The sequence below is a fragment of the Rhamphochromis longiceps genome, linkage group LG3 (assembly GCF_057381845.1).
Source record: "Rhamphochromis longiceps isolate RC_006_pf linkage group LG3, R_longiceps_female_GT1.1, whole genome shotgun sequence".
Classification (NCBI taxonomy): Eukaryota; Metazoa; Chordata; class Actinopteri; order Cichliformes; family Cichlidae; genus Rhamphochromis; species Rhamphochromis longiceps.
Genome location: NC_140559.1, coordinates 66725852 through 66740892, shown reverse-complemented (window position 1 = coordinate 66740892; position 15041 = coordinate 66725852). Strand labels below are relative to the sequence as shown.

The 15041-nt window shown below is 58.6% G+C and overlaps 8 non-coding genes across 8 annotated transcripts; all 8 read right to left on the bottom strand.

Annotated features, from left to right (window-relative positions):
* Positions 1–267: 267 nt before the first annotated feature.
* LOC146676408 (5S ribosomal RNA) lies at positions 268–386 on the bottom strand. The gene has a single exon (XR_014910766.1). It is a non-coding gene; the product is annotated as a 5S ribosomal RNA (ribosomal RNA).
* A 1062-nt stretch (positions 387–1448) lies between these two features.
* Positions 1449–1567, bottom strand: LOC146676407 (5S ribosomal RNA). Its single transcript, XR_014910765.1, has one exon. It is a non-coding gene; the product is annotated as a 5S ribosomal RNA (ribosomal RNA).
* Positions 1568–3262: 1695 nt separating this feature from the next.
* On the bottom strand, positions 3263–3381 carry LOC146676406 (5S ribosomal RNA). The gene has a single exon (XR_014911292.1). It is a non-coding gene; the product is annotated as a 5S ribosomal RNA (ribosomal RNA).
* Positions 3382–8179: 4798 nt separating this feature from the next.
* LOC146676405 (5S ribosomal RNA) lies at positions 8180–8298 on the bottom strand. Its single transcript, XR_014910732.1, has one exon. It is a non-coding gene; the product is annotated as a 5S ribosomal RNA (ribosomal RNA).
* A 586-nt stretch (positions 8299–8884) lies between these two features.
* On the bottom strand, positions 8885–9003 carry LOC146676404 (5S ribosomal RNA). Its single transcript, XR_014911290.1, has one exon. It is a non-coding gene; the product is annotated as a 5S ribosomal RNA (ribosomal RNA).
* Positions 9004–10665: 1662 nt separating this feature from the next.
* Positions 10666–10784, bottom strand: LOC146676403 (5S ribosomal RNA). Its single transcript, XR_014910731.1, has one exon. It is a non-coding gene; the product is annotated as a 5S ribosomal RNA (ribosomal RNA).
* A 2244-nt stretch (positions 10785–13028) lies between these two features.
* LOC146676402 (5S ribosomal RNA) lies at positions 13029–13147 on the bottom strand. Its single transcript, XR_014911289.1, has one exon. It is a non-coding gene; the product is annotated as a 5S ribosomal RNA (ribosomal RNA).
* Positions 13148–14487: 1340 nt separating this feature from the next.
* On the bottom strand, positions 14488–14606 carry LOC146676401 (5S ribosomal RNA). Its single transcript, XR_014910730.1, has one exon. It is a non-coding gene; the product is annotated as a 5S ribosomal RNA (ribosomal RNA).
* Positions 14607–15041: the final 435 nt, after the last annotated feature.

Sequence of the window (15041 nt, the reverse complement as noted above, 5' to 3'; positions counted from 1 at the left end):
GTGTAAGTGGCCTCAGCCAGCAGCCACAGGCCCTGGTGTGGTGTAAGTGGCCTCAGCCAGAGCCACAGGCCCTGATGTGGTGTAAGTGGCCCCAGCCGGTCACTCAGGCCCTTGTGTGGTGTAGGTTGCATCAGCTAGCAGCACAAGACATTGGAAAAGAGCCAAAAGCAGTGTCGTTAATGTGCCCTCATTAATGGGCAGCTGCTTTTGGTCTTTTAATACACCCCTTCTCTGGATCAAAAGCGGTTCAATGACATGAAAATGAAAGGCTTACAGTACCAGGTATTCCCAGGCAGTCTCCCATCCAAGTACTAACCAAGCCCAGCCCTGCTTAGCTTCCGAGATCAGACGAGGTCGGGCGTGCTCAGGGTGGTATGGCCGTAAGCTGCTGGCTCCAGCACAATGTCTCAATTTATGGATTCAAGTGATTAGGTGGCAAGTACCTGAAGTTACGAAGACAATCCTATAACCATACCTGCATGTTTGCATAATACCCTAACCCAAAGGCTCAGTTTGGCATTTATCCAACAGCACAGGCCCTGGATTGTTGAAGAGGGCCTCAGGAACCAGCACAGGGCCTGGTGTGTTGTACATGGCCACAGCAAGCAGCACAGGGCCTGGTTTGGTGAAGATGGCCTCGGCCAGAAGCGCAGGGCCTGGTGTGATGTGAGTGGCCTGAGTAAGAGCAACAGGCCTTGGTGTGGTGTAAGTGGCCTCAGCCAGCAGCCACAGGCCCTGGTGTGGTGTAAGTCGCCTCAGCCAGAAGCCACAGGCACTGGTGTGGTGTAAGTGGCCTCAGCCAGCAGCAAAAGGGCCCTGGTGTGGTGTAAGTGGCCTCAGCCAGCAGCCACAGGCCCTGGTGTGGTGTAGGTGGCCTCAGCCAGCAGCCACAGGCCCTGGTGTGGTGTAAGTGGCCTCAGCCAGCAGCCACAGGCCCTGGTGTGGTGTAAGTGGCCTCAGCCAGCAGCCACAGGCCCTGGTGTGGTGTAAGTGGCCTCAGCCAGTGCCACAGGCCCTGGTGTGGTGTAAGTGGCCTGAGCAAGAGCCACAGGCCCTGGTGTGGTGTAAGTGGCCTCAGCCAGTGCCACAGGCCCTGGTGTGGTGTAATTGGCCTCAGCCAGCAGCCACAGGCCCTGGTGTGGTGTAGGTGGCCTCAGCCAGCAGCCACAGGCCCTGGTGTGGTGTAAGTGGCCTCAGCCAGCAGCCACAGGCCCTGGTGTGGTGTAAGTGGCCTCAGCCAGAGCCACAGGCCCTGATGTGGTGTAAGTGGCCCCAGCCGGTCACTCAGGCCCTTGTGTGGTGTAGGTTGCATCAGCTAGCAGCACAAGACATTGGAAAAGAGCCAAAAGCAGTGTCGTTAATGTGCCCTCATTAATGGGCAGCTGCTTTTGGTCTTTTAATACACCCCTTCTCTGGATCAAAAGCGGTTCAATGACATGAAAATGAAAGGCTTACAGTACCAGGTATTCCCAGGCAGTCTCCCATCCAAGTACTAACCAAGCCCAGCCCTGCTTAGCTTCCGAGATCAGACGAGGTCGGGCGTGCTCAGGGTGGTATGGCCGTAAGCTGCTGGCTCCAGCACAATGTCTCAATTTATGGATTCAAGTGATTAGGTGGCAAGTACCTGAAGTTACGAAGACAATCCTATAACCATACCTGCATGTTTGCATAATACCCTAAACAAAGGCTCAGTTTGGCATTTATCCAACAGCACAGGCCCTGGATTGTTGAAGATGGCCTCAGGGACCAGCACAGGGCCTGGTGTGTTGTACATGGCCACAACAAGCAGCACAGGGCCTGGTTTGGTGAAGATGGCCTCGGCCAGAAGCGCAGGGCCTGGTGTGATGTGAGTGGCCTGAGCAAGAGCAACAGGCCTTGGTGTGGTGTAAGTGGCCTCAGCCAGCAGCCACAGGCCCTGGTGTGGTGTAAGTCGCCTCAGCCAGAAGCCACAGGCACTGGTGTGGTGTAAGTGGCCTCAGCCAGCAGCAAAAGGGCCCTGGTGTGGTGTAAGTGGCCTCAGCCAGCAGCCACAGGCCCTGGTGTGGTGTAGGTGGCCTCAGCCAGCAGCCACAGGCCCTGGTGTGGTGTAAGTGGCCTCAGCCAGCAGCCACAGGCCCTGGTGTGGTGTAAGTGGCCTCAGCCAGTGCCACAGGCCCTGGTGTGGTGTAAGTGGCCTGAGCAAGAGCCACAGACCCTGGTGTGGTGTAATTGGCCTCAGCCAGCAGCCACAGGCCCTGGTGTGGTGTAAGTCGCCTCAGCCAGAAGCCACAGGCACTGGTGTGGTGTAAGTGGCCTGAGCCAGCAGCAAAAGGGCCCTGGTGTGGTTTAAGTCGCCTCAGCCAGCAGCCACAGGCCCTGGTGTGGTGTAGGTGGCCTCAGCCAGAAGCCACAGGCCCTGGTGTGGTGTAAGTGGCCTCAGCCAGTGCCACAGGCCCTGGTGTGGTGTAAGTGGCCTGAGCCAGCAGCAAAAGGGCCCTGGTGTGGTTTAAGTCGCCTCAGCCAGCAGCCACAGGCCCTGGTGTGGTGTAGGTGGCCTCAGCCAGCAGCCACAGGCCCTGGTGTGGTGTAAGTGGCCACAGCAAGCAGCACAGGGCCTGGTTTGGTGAAGATGGCCTCGGCCAGAAGCGCAGGGCCTGGTGTGATGTGAGTGGCCTGAGCAAGAGCCACAGGCCTTGGTGTGGTGTAAGTGGCCTCAGCCAGCAGCCACAGGCCCTGGTGTGGTGTAAGTGGCCTCAGCCAGCAGCCACAGGCCCTGGTGTGGTGTAAGTGGCCTCAGCCAGCAGCCACAGGCCCTGGTGTGGTGTAAGTGGCCTCAGCCAGTGCCACAGGCCCTGGTGTGGTGTAAGTGGCCTGAGCAAGAGCCACAGGCCCTGGTGTGGTGTAAGTGGCCTGAGCAAGAGCCACAGACCCTGGTGTGGTGTAATTGGCCTCAATAGCAACTAATGCCCTGGTGTGGTGTAGGTGGCCTCAGCCAGCAGCCACAGGCCCTGGTGTGGTGTAAGTGGCCTCAGCCAGCAGCCACAGGCCCTGGTGTGGTGTAAGTGGCCTCAGCCAGAGCCACAGGCCCTGATGTGGTGTAAGTGGCCCCAGCCGGTCACTCAGGCCCTTGTGTGGTGTAGGTTGCATCAGCTAGCAGCACAAGACATTGGAAAAGAGCCAAAAGCAATGTCGTTAATGTGCCCTCATTAATGGGCAGATGCTTTTGGTCTTTTAATACACCCCTTCTCTGGATCAAAAGCGGTTCAATGACATGAAAATGAAAGGCTTACAGCACCAGGTATTCCCAGGCAGTCTCCCATCCAAGTACTAACCAAGCCCAGCCCTGCTTAGCTTCCGAGATCAGACGAGGTCGGGCGTGCTCAGGGTGGTATGGCCGTAAGCTGCTGGCTCCAGCACAATGTCTCAATTTATGGATTCAAGTGATTAGGTGGCAAGTACCTGAAGTTACGAAGACAATCCTATAACCATACCTGCATGTTTGCATAATACCCTAACCCAAAGGCTCAGTTTGGCATTTATCCAACAGCACAGGCCCTGGATTGTTGAAGATGGCCTCAAGAACCAGCACAGGACCTGGTGTGTTTTACATGGCCACAGCAAGCAGCACAGGGCCTGGTTTGGTGAAGATGGCCTCAGCAAGCAGCCACAGGCCCTGGTTTGGTGTAAGTGGCCTCAGCCAGCAAACACAGGCCCTGGTGTGGTGTAAGTGGCCTCAGCCAGAAGCCACAGGCACTGGTGTGGTGTAAGTGGCCTCAGCCAGCAGCAAAAGGGCCCTGGTGTGGTGTAAGTCGCCTCAGCCAGCAGCCACAGGCCCTGGTGTGGTGTAGGTGGCCTCAGCCAGCAGCCACAGGCCCTGGTGTGGTGTAAGTGGCCTCAGCCAGCAGCCACAGGCCCTGGTGTGGTGTAAGTGGCCTCAGCCAGTGCCACAGGCCCTGGTGTGGTGTAAGTGGCCTGAGCAAGAGCCACAGACCCTGGTGTGGTGTAATTGGCCTCAATAGCAACTAAGGCCCTGGTGTGGTGTATGTGGCCTCAGGCAGCATCCACAGGCCCTGTTGTGATGTAACTTGCCTGAGCCAGCAGCCACAGGCCCTGGTGTGGTGTAAGTGGCCTCAGCCAGAGCCACAGGCCCTGATGTGGTGTAAGTGGCCCCAGCCGGTCACTCAGGCCCTGGTGTGGTGTAAGTGGCCTCAGCCAGTGCCACAGGCCCTGGTGTGGTGTAAGTGGCCTGAGCAAGAGCCACAGACCCTGGTGTGGTGTAATTGGCCTCAGCCAGCAGCCACAGGCCCTGGTGTGGTGTAAGTGGCCTCAGCCAGCAGCCACAGGCCCTGGTGTGGTGTAAGTGGCCTGAGCAAGAGCCACAGGCCCTGGTGTGGTGTAAGTGGCCTCAGCCAGCAGCCACAGGCCCTGGTGTGGTGTAAGTAGCCTCAGCCAGAAGCCACAGGCACTGGTGTGGTGTAAGTGGCCTCAGCCAGCAGCAAAAGGGCCCTGGTGTGGTGTAAGTCGCCTCAGCCAGCAGCCACAGGCCCTGGTGTGGTGTAGGTGGCCTCAGCCAGCAGCCACAGGCCCTGGTGTGGTGTAAGTGGCCTCAGCCAGCAGCCACAGGCCCTGGTGTGGTGTAAGTGGCCTCAGCCAGTGCCACAGGCCCTGGTGTGGTGTAAGTGGCCTGAGCAAGAGCCACAGACCCTGGTGTGGTGTAATTGGCCTCAATAGCAACTAAGGCCCTGGTGTGGTGTATGTGGCCTCAGGCAGCAGCCACAGGCCCTGTTGTGATGTAACTTGCCTGAGCAAGAGCCACAGACCCTGGTGTGGTGGAATTGGCCTCAATAGCAACTAATGCCCTGGTGTGGTGTAGGTGGCCTCAGCCAGCAGCCACAGGCCCTGGTGTGGTGTAAGTGGCCTCAGCCAGCAGCCACAGGCCCTGGTGTGGTGTAAGTGGCCTCAGCCAGTGCCACAGGCCCTGGTGTGGTGTAATTGGCCTCAGCCAGCAGCCACAGGCCCTGGTGTGGTGTAGGTGGCCTCAGCCAGCAGCCACAGGCCCTGGTGTGGTGTAAGTGGCCTCAGCCAGCAGCCACAGGCCCTGGTGTGGTGTAAGTGGCCTCAGCCAGAGCCACAGGCCCTGGTGTGGTGTAAGTGGCCTCAGCCAGTGCCACAGGCCCTGGTGTGGTGTAAGTGGCCTGAGCAAGAGCCACAGACCCTGGTGTGGTGTAATTGGCCTCAATAGCAACTAAGGCCCTGGTGTGGTGTATGTGGCCTCAGGCAGCATCCACAGGCCCTGTTGTGATGTAACTTGCCTGAGCCAGCAGCCACAGGCCCTGGTGTGGTGTAAGTGGCCTCAGCCAGAGCCACAGGCCCTGATGTGGTGTAAGTGGCCCCAGCCGGTCACTCAGGCCCTGGTGTGGTGTAAGTGGCCTCAGCCAGTGCCACAGGCCCTGGTGTGGTGTAAGTGGCCTGAGCAAGAGCCACAGACCCTGGTGTGGTGTAATTGGCCTCCGCCAGCAGCCACAGGCCCTGGTGTGGTGTAAGTGGCCTCAGCCAGCAGCCACAGGCCCTGGTGTGGTGTAAGTGGCCTGAGCAAGAGCCACAGGCCCTGGTGTGGTGTAAGTGGCCTCAGCCAGCAGCCACAGGCCCTGGTGTGGTGTAAGTAGCCTCAGCCAGAAGCCACAGGCACTGGTGTGGTGTAAGTGGCCTCAGCCAGCAGCAAAAGGGCCCTGGTGTGGTGTAAGTCGCCTCAGCCAGCAGCCACAGGCCCTGGTGTGGTGTAGGTGGCCTCAGCCAGCAGCCACAGGCCCTGGTGTGGTGTAAGTGGCCTCAGCCAGCAGCCACAGGCCCTGGTGTGGTGTAAGTGGCCTCAGCCAGTGCCACAGGCCCTGGTGTGGTGTAAGTGGCCTGAGCAAGAGCCACAGACCCTGGTGTGGTGTAATTGGCCTCAATAGCAACTAAGGCCCTGGTGTGGTGTATGTGGCCTCAGGCAGCAGCCACAGGCCCTGTTGTGATGTAACTTGCCTGAGCAAGAGCCACAGACCCTGGTGTGGTGGAATTGGCCTCAATAGCAACTAATGCCCTGGTGTGGTGTAGGTGGCCTCAGCCAGCAGCCACAGGCCCTGGTGTGGTGTAAGTGGCCTCAGCCAGCAGCCACAGGCCCTGGTGTGGTGTAAGTGGCCTCAGCCAGTGCCACAGGCCCTGGTGTGGTGTAATTGGCCTCAGCCAGCAGCCACAGGCCCTGGTGTGGTGTAGGTGGCCTCAGCCAGCAGCCACAGGCCCTGGTGTGGTGTAAGTGGCCTCAGCCAGCAGCCACAGGCCCTGGTGTGGTGTAAGTGGCCTCAGCCAGAGCCACAGGCCCTGATGTGGTGTAAGTGGCCCCAGCCGGTCACTCAGGCCCTGGTGTGGTGTAAGTGGCCTGAGCAAGAGCCACAGACCCTGGTGTGGTGTAATTGGCCTCAGCCAGCAGCCACAGGCCCTGGTGTGGTGTAAGTGGCCTCAGCCAGCAGCCACAGGCCCTGGTGTGGTGTAAGTGGCCTGAGCAAGAGCCACAGGCCCTGGTGTGGTGTAAGTGGCCTGAGCAAGAGCCACAGGCCCTGGTGTGGTGTAAGTGGCCTCAGCCAGCAGCCACAGGCCCTGGTGTGGTGTAAGTAGCCTCAGCCAGAAGCCACAGGCACTGGTGTGGTGTAAGTGGCCTCAGCCAGCAGCCACAGGCCCTGGTGTGGTGTAAGTGGCCTCAGCCAGCAGCCACAGGCCCTGGTGTGGTGTAAGTGGCCTGAGCAAGAGCCACAGGCCCTGGTGTGGTGTATGTGGCCTGAGCAAGAGCCACAGGCCCTGGTGTGGTGTAAGTGGCCTCAGCCAGCAGCCACAGGCCCTGGTGTGGTGTAAGTAGCCTCAGCCAGAAGCCACAGGCACTGGTGTGGTGTAAGTGGCCTCAGCCAGCAGCAAAAGGGCCCTGGTGTGGTGTAAGTCGCCTCAGCCAGCAGCCACAGGCCCTGGTGTGGTGTAAGTGGCCTGAGCAAGAGCCACAGACCCTGGTGTGGTGTAATTGGCCTCAGCCAGCAGCCACAGGCCCTGGTGTGGTGTAAGTGGCCTCAGCCAGCAGCCACAGGCCCTGGTGTGGTGTAAGTGGCCTGAGCAAGAGCCACAGGCCCTGGTGTGGTGTAAGTGGCCTCAGCCAGCAGCCACAGGCCCTGGTGTGGTGTAAGTAGCCTCAGCCAGAAGCCACAGGCACTGGTGTGGTGTAAGTGGCCTCAGCCAGCAGCAAAAGGGCCCTGGTGTGGTGTAAGTCGCCTCAGCCAGCAGCCACAGGCCCTGGTGTGGTGTCGGTGGCCTCAGCCAGCAGCCACAGGCCCTGGTGTGGTGTAAGTGGCCTCAGCCAGCAGCCACAGGCCCTGGTGTGGTGTAAGTGGCCTCAGCCAGTGCCACAGGCCCTGGTGTGGTGTAAGTGGCCTGAGCAAGAGCCACAGACCCTGGTGTGGTGTAATTGGCCTCAATAGCAACTAAGGCCCTGGTGTGGTGTATGTGGCCTCAGGCAGCAGCCTTATGCATGTTTGCATAATACCCTAACCCAAAGGCTCAGTTTGGCATTTATCCAACAGCACAGGCCCTGGATTGTTGAAGATGGCCTCAGGAACCAGCACAGGGCCTGGTGTGTTGTACATGGCCACAGCAAGCAGCACAGGGCCTGGTTTGGTGAAGATGGCCTCAGCAAGCAGCCACAGGCCCTGGTTTGGTGTAGGTGGCCTCAGCCAGCAGCCACAGGCCCTGGTGTGGTGTAAGTGGCCTCAGCCAGCAGCCACAGGCCCTGGTGTGGTGTAAGTGGCCTCAGCCAGCAGCCACAGGCCCTGGTGTGGTGTAAGTGGCCTCAGCCAGAGCCACAGGCCCTGATGTGGTGTAAGTGGCCCCAGCCGGTCACTCAGGCCCTGGTGTGGTGTAAGTGGCCTCAGCCAGCAGCCACAGGCCCTGGTGTGGTGTAAGTGGCCTCAGCCAGAGCCACAGGCCCTGATGTGGTGTAAGTGGCCCCAGCCGGTCACTCAGGCCCTTGTGTGGTGTAGGTTGCATCAGCTAGCAGCACAAGACATTGGAAAAGAGCCAAAAGCAATGTCGTTAATGTGCCCTCATTAATGGGCAGATGCTTTTTGTCTTTTAATACACCCCTTCTCTGGATCAAAAGCGATTCAATGACATGAAAATGAAAGGCTTACAGCACCAGGTATTCCCAGGCAGTCTCCCATCCAAGTACTAGCCAAGCCCAGCCCTGCTTAGCTTCCGAGATCAGACGAGGTCGGGCGTGCTCAGGGTGGTATGGCCGTAAGCTGCTGGCCCCAGCACAATGTCTCAATTTATGGATTCAAGTGATTAGGTGGCAAGTACCTGAAGTTACGAAGACAATCCTATAACCATACCTGCATGTTTGCATAATACCCTAACCCAAAGGCTCAGTTTGGCATTTATCCAACAGCACAGGCCCTGGATTGTTGAAGATGGCCTCAGGAACCAGCACAGGGCCTGGTGTGTTGTACATGGCCACAGCAAGCAGCACAGGGCCTGGTTTGGTGAAGATGGCCTCAGCAAGCAGCCACAGGCCCTGGTTTGGTGTAGGTGGCCTCAGCCAGGAGCCACAGGCCCTGGTGTGGTGTAAGTGGCCTCAGCCAGCAGCCACAGGCCCTGGTGTGGTGTAAGTGGCCTCAGCCAGAGCCACAGGCCCTGATGTGGTGTAAGTGGCCCCAGCCGGTCACTCAGGCCCTTGTGTGGTGTAGGTTGCATCAGCTAGCAGCACAAGACATTGGAAAAGAGCCAAAAGCAGTGTCGTTAATGTGCCCTCATTAATGGGCAGCTGCTTTTGGTCTTTTAATACACCCCTTCTCTGGATCAAAAGCGGTTCAATGACATGAAAATGAAAGGCTTACAGCACCAGGTATTCCCAGGCAGTCTCCCATCCAAGTACTAACCAAGCCCAGCCCTGCTTAGCTTCCGAGATCAGACGAGGTCGGGCGTGCTCAGGGTGGTATGGCCGTAAGCTGCTGGCTCCAGCACAATGTCTCAATTTATGGATTCAAGTGATTAGGTGGCAAGTACCTGAAGTTACGAAGACAATCCTATAACCATACCTGCATGTTTGCATAATACCCTAACCCAAAGGCTCAGTTTGGCATTTATCCAACAGCACAGGCCCTGGATTGTTGAAGATGGCCTCAGGAACCAGCACAGGGCCTGGTGTGTTGTACATGGCCACAGCAAGCAGCACAGGGCCTGGTTTGGTGAAGATGGCCTCGGCCAGAAGCGCAGGGCCTGGTGTGATGTGAGTGGCCTGAGCAAGAGCAACAGGCCTTGGTGTGGTGTAAGTGGCCTCACCCAGCAGCCACAGGCCCTGGTGTGGTGTAAGTCGCCTCAGCCAGAAGCCACAGGCACTGGTGTGGTGTAAGTGGCCTCAGCCAGCAGGAAAAGGGCCCTGGTGTGGTGTAAGTGGCCTCAGCCAGCAGCCACAGGCCTTGGTGTGGTGTAAGTGGCCTCAGCCAGCAGCCACAGGCCCTGGTGTGGTGTAAGTCGCCTCAGCCAGAAGCCACAGGCACTGGTGTGGTGTAAGTGGCCTCAGCCAGCAGCAAAAGGGCCCTGGTGTGGTGTAAGTGGCCTCAGCCAGCAGCCACAGGCCCTGGTGTGGTGTAGGTGGCCTCAGCCAGCAGCCACAGGCCCTGGTGTGGTGTAAGTGGCCTCAGCCAGCAGCCACAGGCCCTGGTGTGGTGTAAGTGGCCTCAGCCAGCAGCCACAGGCCCTGGTGTGGTGTAAGTGGCCTCAGCCAGTGCCACAGGCCCTGGTGTGGTGTAAGTGGCCTGAGCAAGAGCCACAGACCCTGGTGTGGCGTAATTGGCCTCAGCCAGCAGCCACAGGCCCTGGTGTGGTGTAAGTCGCCTCAGCTAGAAGACACAGGCACTGGTGTGGTGTAAGTGGCCTCAGCCAGCAGCAAAAGGGCCCTGGTGTGGTGTAAGTGGCCTCAGCCAGCAGCCACAGGCCCTGGTGTGGTGTAGGTGGCCTCAGCCAGCAGCCACAGGCCCTGGTGTGGTGTAAGTGGCCTCAGCCAGCAGCCACAGGCCCTGGTGTGGTGTAAGTGGCCTCAGCCAGCAGCAAAAGGGCCCTGGTGTGGTGTAAGTGGCCTCAGCCAGCAGCCTCAGGCCCTGGTGTGGTGTAAGTGGCCTCAGCCAGCAGCCACAGGCCCTGGTGTGGTGTAAGTGGCCTCAGCCAGCAGCCACAGGCCCTGGTGTGGTGTAAGTGGCCTGAGCAAGAGCCACAGGCCCTGGTGTGGTGTAAGTGGCCTGAGCAAGAGCCACAGACCCTGGTGTGGTGTAATTGGCCTCAATAGCAACTAATGCCCTGGTGTGGTGTAGGTGGCCTCAGCCAGCAGCCACAGGCCCTGGTGTGGTGTAAGTGGCCTCAGCCAGCAGCCACAGGCCCTGGTGTGGTGTAAGTGGCCTCAGCCAGAGCCACAGGCCCTGATGTGGTGTAAGTGGCCCCAGCCGGTCACTCAGGCCCTTGTGTGGTGTAGGTTGCATCAGCTAGCAGCACAAGACATTGGAAAAGAGCCAAAAGCAATGTCGTTAATGTGCCCTCATTAATGGGCAGATGCTTTTTGTCTTTTAATACACCCCTTCTCTGGATCAAAAGCGATTCAATGACATGAAAATGAAAGGCTTACAGCACCAGGTATTCCCAGGCAGTCTCCCATCCAAGTACTAGCCAAGCCCAGCCCTGCTTAGCTTCCGAGATCAGACGAGGTCGGGCGTGCTCAGGGTGGTATGGCCGTAAGCTGCTGGCCCCAGCACAATGTCTCAATTTATGGATTCAAGTGATTAGGTGGCAAGTACCTGAAGTTACGAAGACAATCCTATAACCATACCTGCATGTTTGCATAATACCCTAACCCAAAGGCTCAGTTTGGCATTTATCCAACAGCACAGGCCCTGGATTGTTGAAGATGGCCTCAGGAACCAGCACAGGGCCTGGTGTGTTGTACATGGCCACAGCAAGCAGCACAGGGCCTGGTTTGGTGAAGATGGCCTCAGCAAGCAGCCACAGGCCCTGGTTTGGTGTAAGTGGCCTCAGCCAGCAGCCACAGGCCCTGGTGTGGTGTAAGTGGCCTCAGCCAGCAGCCACAGGCCCTGGTGTGGTCTAAGTGGCCTCAGCCAGTGCCACAGGCCCTGGTGTGGTGTAAGTGGCCTGAGCAAGAGCCACAGGCCCTGGTGTGGTGTAAGTGGCCTCAGCCAGCAGCCACAGGCCCTGGTGTGGTGTAAGTGGCCTGAGCAAGTGCCACAGGCCCTGGTGTGGTGTAAGTGGCCTAAGCCAGAGCCACAGGCCCTGGTGTGGTGTAAGTGGCCTCAATAGCAAATAAGGCCCTGGTGTGGTGTAAGTGGCTTGAGCAAGAACCACAGGGCCTGGTTTGGTGAAGATGGCCTCGGCCAGAAGCGCAGGGCCTGGTGTAATGTGAGTGGCCTGAGCAAGAGCCACAGGCCCTGGTGTGGTGTAAGTGGCCTCAGCCAGCAGCCACAGGCCCTGGTGTGGTGTAAGTCGCCTCAGGCAGAATCCACAGCCACTGGTGTGGTGTAAGTGGCCTCAGCCAGCAGCAAAAGGGCCCTGGTGTGGTGTAAGTCGCCTCAGCCAGCAGCCACAGGCCCTGGTGTGGTGTAGGTGGCCTCAGCCAGCAGCCACAGGCCCTGGTGTGGTGTAAGTGGCCTCAATAGCAACTAAGGCCCTGGTGTGGTGTAAGTGGCTTCAGCCAGCAGCCACAGGCTCTGGTGTGGTGTAACTGGCCTCAGCCAGCAGCCACAGGCCCTGGTGTGGTGTAAGTGGCCTCAGCCAGCAGCCACAGGCCCTGGTGTGGTGTAAGTGGCCTCAGCCAGTGCCACAGGCCCTGGTGTGGTGTAAGTGGCCTGAGCAAGAGCCACAGACCCTGGTGTGGTGTAATTGGCCTCAGCCAGCAGCCACAGGCCCTGGTGTGGTGTAAGTGGCCTCAGCCAGCAGCAAAAGGGCCCTGGTGTGGTGTAAGTGGCCTCAGCCAGCAGCCACAGCCCCTGGTGTGGTGTAGGTGGCCTCAGCCAGAAGCCACAGGCACTGGTGTGGTGTAAGTGGCCTCAGCCAGCAGCAAAAGGGCCCTGGTGTGGTGTAAGTGGCCTCAGCCAGCAGCCACAGGCCCTGGTGTGGTGTAAGTGGCCTCAGCCAGCAGCCACAGGCCCTGGTGTGGTGTAAGTGGCCTCAGCCAGTGCCACAGGCCCTGGTGTGGTGTAAGTGGCCTGAGCAAGAGCCACAGACCCTGGTGTGGTGTAATTGGCCTCAGCCAGCAGCCACAGGCCCTGGTGTGGTGTAAGTCGCCTCAGCTAGAAGACACAGGCACTGGTGTGGTGTAAGTGGCCTCAGCCAGCAGCAAAAGGGCCCTGGTGTGGTGTAAGTCGCCTCAGCCAGCAGCCACAGGCCCTGGTGTGGTGTAGGTGGCCTCAGCCAGCAGCCACAGGCCCTGGTGTGGTGTAAGTGGCCTCAGCCAGAAGCCACAGGCACTGGTGTGGTGTAAGTGGCCTCAGCCAGCAGCCACAGGCCCTGGTGTGGTGTAAGTGGCCTCAGCCAGTGCCACAGGCCCTGGTGTGGTGTAAGTGGCCTGAGCAAGAGCCACAGGCCCTGGTGTGGTGTAAGTGGCCTGAGCAAGAGCCACAGACCCTGGTGTGGTGTAATTGGCCTCAATAGCAACTAATGCCCTGGTGTGGTGTAGGTGGCCTCAGCCAGCAGCCACAGGCCCTGGTGTGGTGTAAGTGGCCTCAGCCAGCAGCCACAGGCCCTGGTGTGGTGTAAGTGGCCTCAGCCAGAGCCACAGGCCCTGATGTGGTGTAAGTGGCCCCAGCCGGTCACTCAGGCCCTTGTGTGGTGTAGGTTGCATCAGCTAGCAGCACAAGACATTGGAAAAGAGCCAAAAGCAATGTCGTTAATGTGCCCTCATTAATGGGCAGATGCTTTTTGTCTTTTAATACACCCCTTCTCTGGATCAAAAGCGGTTCAATGACATGAAAGGCTTACAGCACCAGGTATTCCCAGGCAGTCTCCCATCCAAGTACTAACCAAGCCCAGCCCTGCTTAGCTTCCGAGATCAGACGAGGTCGGGCGTGCTCAGGGTGGTATGGCCGTAAGCTGCTGGCTCCAGCACAATGTCTCAATTTATGGATTCAAGTGATTAGGTGGCAAGTACCTGAAGTTACGAAGACAATCCTATAACCATACCTGCATGTTTGCATAATACCCTAACCCAAAGGCTCAGTTTGGCATTTATCCAACAGCACAGGCCCTGGATTGTTGAAGATGGCCTCAGGAACCAGCACAGGGCCTGGTGTGTTGTACATGGCCACAGCAAGCAGCACAGGGCCTGGTTTGGTGAAGATGGCCTCGGCCAGAAGCGCAGGGCCTGGTGTGATGTGAGTGGCCTGAGCAGGAGCAACAGGCCTTGGTGTGGTGTAAGTGGCCTCAGCCAGCAGCCACAGGCCCTGGTGTGGTGTAAGTCGCCTCAGCCAGAAGCCACAGGCCCTGGTGTGGTGTAAGTGGCCTCAGCCAGCAGCCACAGGCCCTGGTGTGGTGTAAGTGGCCTCAGCCAGTGCCACAGGCCCTGGTGTGGTGTAAGTGGCCTGAGCAAGAGCCACAGACCCTGGTGTGGTGTAATTGGCCTCAGCCAGCAGCCACAGGCCCTGGTGTGGTGTAAGTCGCCTCAGCTAGAAGACACAGGCACTGGTGTGGTGTAAGTGGCCTCAGCCAGCAGCAAAAGGGCCCTGGTGTGGTGTAAGTGGCCTCAGCCAGCAGCCACAGGCCCTGGTGTGGTGTAGGTGGCCTCAGCCAGCAGCCACAGGCCCTGGTGTGGTGTAAGTGGCCTCAGCCAGCAGCCACAGGCCCTGGTGTGGTGTAAGTGGCATCAGCCAGCAGCAAAAGGGCCCTGGTGTGGTGTAAGTCGCCTCAGCCAGCAGCCACAGGCCCTGGTGTGGTGTAAGTGGCCTCAGCCAGCAGCCACAGGCCCTGGTGTGGTGTAAGTGGCCTCAGCCAGCAGCCACAGGCCCTGGTGTGGTGTAAGTGGCCTGAGCAAGAGCCACAGGCCCTGATGTGGTGTAAGTGGCCTGAGCAAGAGCCACAGACCCTGGTGTGGTGTAATTGGCCTCAATAGCAACTAATGCCCTGGTGTGGTGTAGGTGGCCTCAGCCAGCAGCCACAGGCCCTGGTGTGGTGTAAGTGGCCTCAGCCAGCAGCCACAGGCCCTGGTGTGGTGTAAGTGGCCTCAGCCAGAGCCACAGGCCCTGATGTGGTGTAAGTGGCCCCAGCCGGTCACTCAGGCCCTTGTGTGGTGTAGGTTGCATCAGCTAGCAGCACAAGACATTGGAAAAGAGCCAAAAGCAATGTCGTTAATGTGCCCTCATTAATGGGCAGATGCTTTTTGTCTTTTAATACACCCCTTCTCTGGATCAAAAGCGATTCAATGACATGAAAATGAAAGGCTTACAGCACCAGGTATTCCCAGGCAGTCTCCCATCCAAGTACTAGCCAAGCCCAGCCCTGCTTAGCTTCCGAGATCAGACGAGGTCGGGCGTGCTCAGGGTGGTATGGCCGTAAGCTGCTGGCCCCAGCACAATGTCTCAATTTATGGATTCAAGTGATTAGGTGGCAAGTACCTGAAGTTACGAAGACAATCCTATAACCATACCTGCATGTTTGCATAATACCCTAACCCAAAGGCTCAGTTTGGCATTTATCCAACAGCACAGGCCCTGGATTGTTGAAGATGGCCTCAAGAACCAGCACAGGACCTGGTGTGTTTTACATGGCCACAGCAAGCAGCACAGGGCCTGGTTTGGTGAAGATGGCCTCAGCAAGCAGCCACAGGCCCTGGTTTGGTGTAAGTGGCCTCAGCCAGCAGCCACAGGCCCTGGTGTGGTCTAAGTGGCCTCAGCCAGTGCCACAGGCCCTGGTGTGGTGTAAGTGGCCTGAGCAAGAGCCACAGGCCCTGGTGTGGTGTAAGTGGCCTCAGCCAGCAGCCACAGGCCCTGGTG